We start from the raw sequence: 8,339 nt of genomic DNA, 5'->3' as shown, positions 1-8,339 counted from the left end.
AGTAGAAAGCCGAGATATGGACCCTCAACTCTATGGTCAAATAATCTTCAACAAAGCAGGAAAAAACATACAGTGGGAAAAAGACTGTCTCTTCAATAAATGGTGCTGGGAAAATTGGACAGCTATGTGTATGAAACTCGACCATTGTCTTACATCATACACAAAGATAAACTCGAAATGGATAAAAGACCTCAACATAAGGCGGGAATCTATCAGAATCCTAGAGGAAAACATGGGCAGTAACCTCTTTGATATCGGCCACAGCAACTTCTTTCAAGATGTCTCCAAAGGCAAAGGAAACAAAAGCGAAAATGAACTTTTGGGACTTCATCAAGATCAAAAGTTTCTGCACAACAAACAGTCAATGAAACAAAGAGGCAACCCATGGAATGGGAGAAGATATTTGCAAATCATACTATAGACAAAGGGTTGATATCCAAGATCTATAAAGAACTCCTCAAACTGAACACACACAAAACAGATAATCACATCAAAAAATGGGCAGAAGACATGAACAGACACTTCTTCAAAGAAGACATACAAATGGCTAACAGACACATGAAAAAATGTTCATCATCACTAGCCATCAGGGAGATTCAAATCAAAACCACATTGAGATACTACCTTACACCAGTTAGAACGGTCAAAATTAACAAGACAGTAAACAACATGTGCTGGAGAAGATGTGGAGAAAGGGGAACCCTCTTATACTGTTGGTGTAGCCACTTTGGAAAATGGTGTGGAGATTCCTCAAAAAATTAAAAATAGGTCACCTGGGTGGCTCAGTATGTTGAGTCTCTGCCTTCAGCTTGGGTCGTGGTCTCAGCATCCTGGGATCGCTCTCTGCTCAGCAGGGAGCCTGCTTCTCCCTCTCTCTCTGCCTGCCTCCCTGTCTACTTCTGATCTCTCTCTCTGTCAAATAAATAAATAAAATCTTTAAAAAAAATTAAAAATAAAGTTACCCTATGACTCTCCATTTGCACTTTATTTACCCCAAAGATACAGATGTAATGAAAAGAAGGGTCATCTGTACCCCAATGTTCATAGCAGCAATGCCCACAGTCGCCAAACTTTGGAAAGAACCAAGATGCCCTTCAATGGATGAATAGATAAAGAAGATGTGGTCCATATATACTATGGAGTATTATGCCTCCATCAGAAAGGATGAATACCCAACTCTTGTACCAACATGGATGGGACTGGAAGAGATTATGCTGAGTGAAATAAGTCAAGCAGAGAGGGTCAATTATCGTATGGTTTCGCTTATTTGTGCAGCATAAGGAATAACATGGAAGACGTTGGGAGATGGAGAAGAGAAGTGAGTTCGGGGAAATCGGAGGGGGAGACAAACCATAAGAGACTGTGGACTCTGAGAAACAAACTGAGGATTTTGGAGGGGAGGGGGGTGCGGGTTGTATGAGCCTGGTGATGGGTATTATGGAGGGCACATATTGCATAGAGCACTGAGTGTGGTGCATAAACAATGAATTTTGGAACACTGAAAAGAAATAAAATAAAATGAAAAAAAGTAAGATAAAGACTTATAAAAAAGATAAAAAATTTGTTAATCGCTGCTTTAGGTAATATTCCTTTTTGTCCCAATAATCTAGAACATAGAATTATGCATAAAAATTCATATATAGTATGTTCATTGCAACACATTTATCAATATAACCAACCCAAGTCTCTGAACAAGTTAAGTTACATAATTCATATTATATTCTTAAGGTTACTGGCATATTGTCAAAGAATTCTAATGGATACAGACAACTGTTTTGGACAAAGGTGCCAAGAATACACAGATAGGAAAAGGATAGTCTTCAAAAATGGTGTTGGAAAGACACTGTACCTACATGCTAAAAATGAGGTTGGATGATTATTTGACAGCATACACAAAAATCAGCTCAAAATAGATTCAAGACATAAATCTAATACCCCAAACTATAAAATTCCTAGAAGCAAATATAGGCACTGGTCTTGGCAATGATTTTTTCGGCATGACACTCAAAGTACAGGCAACAGATAGGACTACATCAAACTAACAATGTTCCACACAACCAAGGAAACTATCAATAACATGCAAAGGCCACCTATGGAATGGAAAAAAAATTGTCAATCACATATCTGATAAGGCATTAATACCCAAAATACATAGAGAACTCTTAGAATTCAATAGCAAAAACCATACCAAACCCAACCCAAATAATATGATTAAAAAATGGGCAAAGGACCTGAATAGACTTTACTCCAAAGAAGACATCCAGATGACTAGGAGACCCGTGAAAAGATGCTCATCATCACTCATCATCAGGGAAATTCATATCAAAACCACAATGAGATATCACGTCACAGCAGTCAGAATGGCTAGTATCAAAAAGACAGGGAATAACAAATGCTGGCAAAGATGGGGCAAAAAGCAACCCTTGTACACCATCGGTGGGAATGCAAACTGGTACAGCGACTTTGGAAACCATCATGGAGGTTCCTCAAAAAATTAAAAATAGAACCTCCATTTGATCCAGCAATCCCACTTCTGGGTGTGTTCTCAAGGGAAATGAAATCACTAACTTGAAGAGATATATGCACCCCCACATTCATTGCAGCATTATTCACAATAGCCAAGGTAGGGAAATAACGTAAGTGTCCATTGACAGATGAATGGAAAAGAAAATGTGGTGTGTATCTACATTTACAATGAGTATTACCCCACCTTTTAAAAAAGGAAATCCTGCCATTTACAAAAATGTGGATGAACACAGAGGGCATTATGCTAAGTGGAATAAATTGGAAAGAGATAGGCAAATACTCCATAGTATCATATATATGTAGAATCTAAAAGAAAGAAAGAAGAGAAGGGAAAAGAAAAGATCATATTTGTAGAATCAGGGTAGAACAGTGGTTACCAGGACGTGGAGGAGATGTTGGTCAAAGCGTATAAGCTTTCAGGTATGAGTAAGATGAATGAGATCTGAGGATCTAGTGCACTGAATAGTGACAATGGTTAATAATACTGTATACTTAAGATTTGCTGAATAGATCTTAAGCATTCTTACACACAAAAAAAGATAACTGTGCGATGATGGATGTGTTCATTTTATTTTATTTTTAAAAGATTTTTTTATTTATGTATTTGACAGACAGAGATCACAAGTAGGCAGAGAGGCAAGCAGAGAGAGGAGGAAGCAGAATCCCCACTGAGCAGAGAGCCCGATGCGGGGCTCGATCCCAGGACCCTGAGATCATGCACTGAGCCGAAGGAAGAGGCTTAAACCTACTGAGCACCCAGGCGCCCCAATTTTATTTTTAATCAGTTTGATTTGACTTCAAAATGTATGTATATATCAAATTATCATGTTGCATATTTTAAATATAACTTTATTTGACAATTATAAATAAACTGGGAGGGAAAGAATTCTTATGATATGGGGAAATGCTAGCAGGGTAATATTATATGAAATATGATACCATATTAAGTATAATCCCCATTTTGCTTCTGTGTGTGTTTTTGTATGTGTAAAGGTATAAAGAAAATTTACCAAATACACCAAAACACTCATGATGATTATCCATCTTTGGGTTATCAGATTTAGGGTGATTTTGTTTCTTTATATTTATCTGTATTTCACATGTTGTCTATAAAAAACTAAAATTTTTATAATTAAAAAACACAAAACTCATTTTTTAAAAACACTTAAAACATCATATATTAATTACATTATATTATATTATTATATGTTATTTATTCTTACTTTTTTTTAAGTAGGCTCCATAACCAGCATGGAGCCCAATGTGGGGCTCAAACTGCAAACCATGAGATCAAGACCTGAGTGGAGATCAAGAGTTAGGCCCTTAGCAGACTAAGCCACCCAGGTGCTCCCCACATTTATATTTTTAATGTTGAAGCTTCCAGCCCCCCAAAAAGATAAGGATCCACAATTTACATTTTTTTTAGAAAAGGAGCATTTGCTACAGTGCTTATAAATATGAAAATTTACACAGCCACTGTTTCAATGTCTAATAGTGTGTCTGGAGTCTGAAAAGTCATCTCTTTCTTCAAATAGGTCTTTCCTAAACTCTAGCCAGGACAGGCCAGAAATCAGGTATACCAGTGGAGATAGGTGCATGCCTAAGGATGTAAGCCTTGAAGAAAATACCAAAACCCAAACATAAACCTAAAGGGAAAAGACAGATGGACTTTGACTTCTATAACCCAAGTCACGGTAGTATCTGAAGGTCAGCCCAAACTGGGGTGGGGCAGGCAGCAGCAGGTGATGGGAAGAAGGCCAAAGAGGCCATTGGCAAGAAGGAGATTCAGCAGCAGGGACTCAGGCACCAGCTCCAGGTGCTGGAACTTATATGAGTGATTTGAGGGGAAGGAACCAGTGCACACAGTCCCTCAGTTCAAGAGGCTGTTGATAAAAATGGGAAAACCATGGTTTCAGAGACATACCTGAATGTCCTAGTTCAGACATACTCAGTTCAGCCAAGCCACCAAGTGCTAATTTCTACCTCGCAGGGTTATGGTGGAGATAATAAAACATGGCCGATGAAATATCCAGCCCAGAGCCTATATGGTAGAAAGAAATTGAAGTCACCACTGTTATTATTGTTAGTGCTTTTCAACTCTCTCATCAAATGGGGACTTTGGTGTATGTTGTTAAGAATCCATGTTCCTTGGGATGCTTGGGTGGCTCAGTCCGTTAAGCATCCAACTCTTGATTTCAGTTCAGGTCATGATCTCAGTGTTGTGAGATCAAGCCCCCAAAAGGCTCCACATTCAGAATGAGTCTGCATGTCCTTCTCCTTTGGCTCCTCAGCGCCCCCTCCCCACCATTCCTGCACACCTGCTCTCTCTCTCAAGTAAATAAATAAAATCTTAAAAAAAAAAAAAAAAGAATCAATGTTCCTCCCAAACATTTTGCCTGATGAACCAACTCAAGAAATTCTTGAGTAAAGTCCACCTGGGACACAGATCCCTCTTGACCTGCAGGAGCCTAGGTAGAGGGTAACCTCATAATGACATGCAGATTATTCTATCTCTAGACAAGGCTTTTTCACCTGCAACAGCAGCTTCTTCTTCTGCACCACACCTGTGGGTGCAGCCTGTAAAAATGGGGTTTTACTGCCTTTATTGGTCTCTGTTGGAATAAGAGGAGTTCAAAGCCAAGTTCACTTTCTTCTCTTAAGCCTTAAATCATAACATTCACAAACATTACACATTTTATGGTTAAGAAACAGAACCACACATATAGATTATGAATCATATTTTAACCCAATTGGCTATATGTTATATAACCCAGTTGAAACTTTCTGGGGAAGGATTATAAACGTTTACCTTCAAATTTCCAACATTATATCAACCACAACAGAAAAAAGAAAGGGAAACTCCCTTCTCATTTTATGCCCTTCACTCAAAGCTAGGAAAATATGCCCATATCTTTTGCTGCTACCTGTGTTGGAGCCTTGTGTTCCCAGACTTGTTTACCTGATCCTGAATGAAAATAAGATTTAGGCACAGCTAGTAATCGCTCTTCAGGCCATGTATAGACTTCATGCACCAGGCATAATTAGATCCACAATCATAATTATTTTTTATTTTTTCCCCCTGCCCGGCATCCCTCCTGCTCCTTTAGGGAACACTATCTTGTGTTTTTGGTGGGTGTCGTGGATAGGAAGGGGCAGAGTAGGGAAACCATTCCTCCCTGGGGCCATATAGTCATGGTGGAACTCTCAAAGCCCTCTGCTTCCCTCACACGGGGATAGGCAATGCGTTTATGAAATAAGACTTTCAGACTCCAGATATGTGATAGGATATTTAGGCACTGGTTGTACCAACCATCCCTTGAGATTCTGATTCAACTGGGGCCCAGGCCTCAGTATTCAAGTTCCCCAAGTGGTCCTAGCATGCAGAGAGTGTTGAGATCCACAAGATTAAGGTAAGCAAGCCACGACAGGAGATGCTGAGAGCTCCTGTCTCTCACTAACTCAAGGAGCTCTCTTGCCCTCTGTCCTTTTTTCATCTTTCTCCCGCTTTAATTTCCATCTGGCTTATCATATCATAAAGTAGATATTTGTGCTATGACAGTTAATACAGAATTAAGATTTTTCTGATTTTAACTCTCCCCCCCCCCCCCGAGGGGCGCCTGCATGGCTCCATCTGTTGAATGTCTGATTCTTGGTTTTGACTCGGGTTGTGATCTCATGGGTTGTGGGACTGAGCCCCACATCAAGCTCTCCACCCTCTGCCCCTCTTCTCATTTGTGAGCACGCACATGCACTCTTGCTCACTCACGCTATCTCAAATAAATAACGAGGGTGCCTGATTAATAGATTAAGTGGCTGGTTCTTGTCCTTGGCTCAGATCACGATCTCACAGTCCTGGGATTGAGTCCTATGTCAGGTCTGTGCTCAGCGGGAAGTCTGTTTCAAGATTCTCTCTCTCCCTTGCCTTCTGCCCCTCCCCCCTCAAATAAATAATCTTTAAAATAAATAAATAAATAAATACAATAGTAATAAAAATCCCACCTGAGGACGGGGGGATCATTTATGATGTTTTTATTATTCTCAGACCCAACTGCAGGTTTGCGTTATCTTTAACAGACTCTACAATTTCCAACATGGAATATTTGTGTTAACAGAAAGATTATTCCGCTAGTCCTGTGAGAAGGGGACTAGTAATGAGAAGCAGAAAGGAAGTTTGGAGGCTGTTTCTAGAGTAGAGTGGGCATATTCTGTAATCCTAAAGTGAAGGGAGACCTGTGGCCCGATAAGATTAAAAGGAGCTTTGTAATTCTGTAAAAAGACAGACATACTCTTCTCACGGTTGTGCTGGACACCAGAATTTGTGGACACCAGAATTTTGGTTTAGAGACTTAAGTGGCGGGGCACATATGGTTCTGGAATCAGGTATATCTACATGTCCAAAACATACAGTTTTGATTCCTTCAGTCAAGACTTTATAAAGATAACAGACAAATGGGAGTGTTTGAAAAGACTGAGCTCATGCTGTGGGAAGCACACCACTGCACAGTTTACTCTCCCAGAGTAACAAACTTGAACATGATACTTGGTGTGGAACATCATTCAATATCTTCCTGGCAGCGGCAGCTGGATATTACTGTTTAAACACTTCACGCTCACTGATCCACAGGCTACCAAGGCACAGCGCTCAAAGTATTTAATTCCCTGTCTGAGGTTAGCCTTCCACCTGCTTTCCGGTTCAGTGACAGAGACACCTGTTGTAAGGCAGTCTGAGTTCATAAAAGCCAATGGTCTCCGGCCGATCTACAATTTTAATTAGTGAAATTTGAAGGCAGTGTTGGGACAATTTTCCTCCTTGCCCTCATCCATTCAACCTGCAGTGATGGAGCAACGTCTTGGTGTCAGGCGTTGTGTTAGGAACTGGTGATTGAGAGAAAATACACAATTATAAGAAGTTGGGCCATGCATGATCCTAGAGGTAGGAACAAAGTAGCATGGAGAAACAAAGTTTTTTTTAGGAAATTCAAGGTCTTTTTTTTTTTTTTTTAAATAGGGGAAGTCATGTTCAAGTTGGGTCTTGAAGAGTAGATGCATGGGAGTTTCCCTAAGAGCAGGTAGACAATGGCACTCCAGGCAGAAAGAATAGTATGTACAAATGCATATGAGGGGGAAAAAATTGTGGCAACTTTGAGAGGAGTGAGAAATTTAGTGTCACTAGTGCAATGGGTATTGCGAATAGGATTATACATGAGACTAGTGAGGTAGTTTTTTGGAAGGGTTTTTGGTAACCCTGCTTGAGAGTTTAGATTTTACCATATGAGCACACAGAGTAGTCATTTCTGAACATATGTTTTTGTTACAAAAGAAAATCTACAGGCTGTATGAGGAAAAGACTAGAAGTGAGAGGCAGAAAAGGCAGCCTCAAGGCTTTCTAGAGCAACAGTTCTCAACCAGGGGAGATTTTTGCCTCCAGGTGATGTTTGGCAATGGCTAGAGACATTTTTAATTTCATGAGGGGGGTTGAGGTTAAGGAGGAGCTGGTGGTGGCAATAAACAGTGAGAAGACGTCAGGGATGCCTCTAACACCTTACAATGGACAGGACAGCATACTCCCCCCAAGCCCCAAATGAATTATCCAACCCAAAATGACAATAGTATCAAAGTGGGGAAACTCTGTTCTAGGCTGTAAGTGGGCAGCTTCTGCTTTGGGTTGCTGGGTGTCTCTTCCTTCTTCTTCTTAGGAAAAGCACCTTGATTTTTTCTTTTCTTTTCTTTTTTGTTTTCTTTTCTTTCCTTTCTTCTCCCTTTTCTTTCTTTCTTTCTTTCTTTCTTTCTTTCTTTCTTTCTTTCTTTCTTTC

This window comes from Mustela nigripes, chromosome 6 (genome assembly GCF_022355385.1).
Source record: "Mustela nigripes isolate SB6536 chromosome 6, MUSNIG.SB6536, whole genome shotgun sequence".
Lineage (NCBI taxonomy): Eukaryota > Metazoa > Chordata > Mammalia > Carnivora > Mustelidae > Mustela > Mustela nigripes.
The sequence above is the reverse complement of the archived record's forward strand: the minus strand, read 5'-3'. Positions refer to the sequence as shown.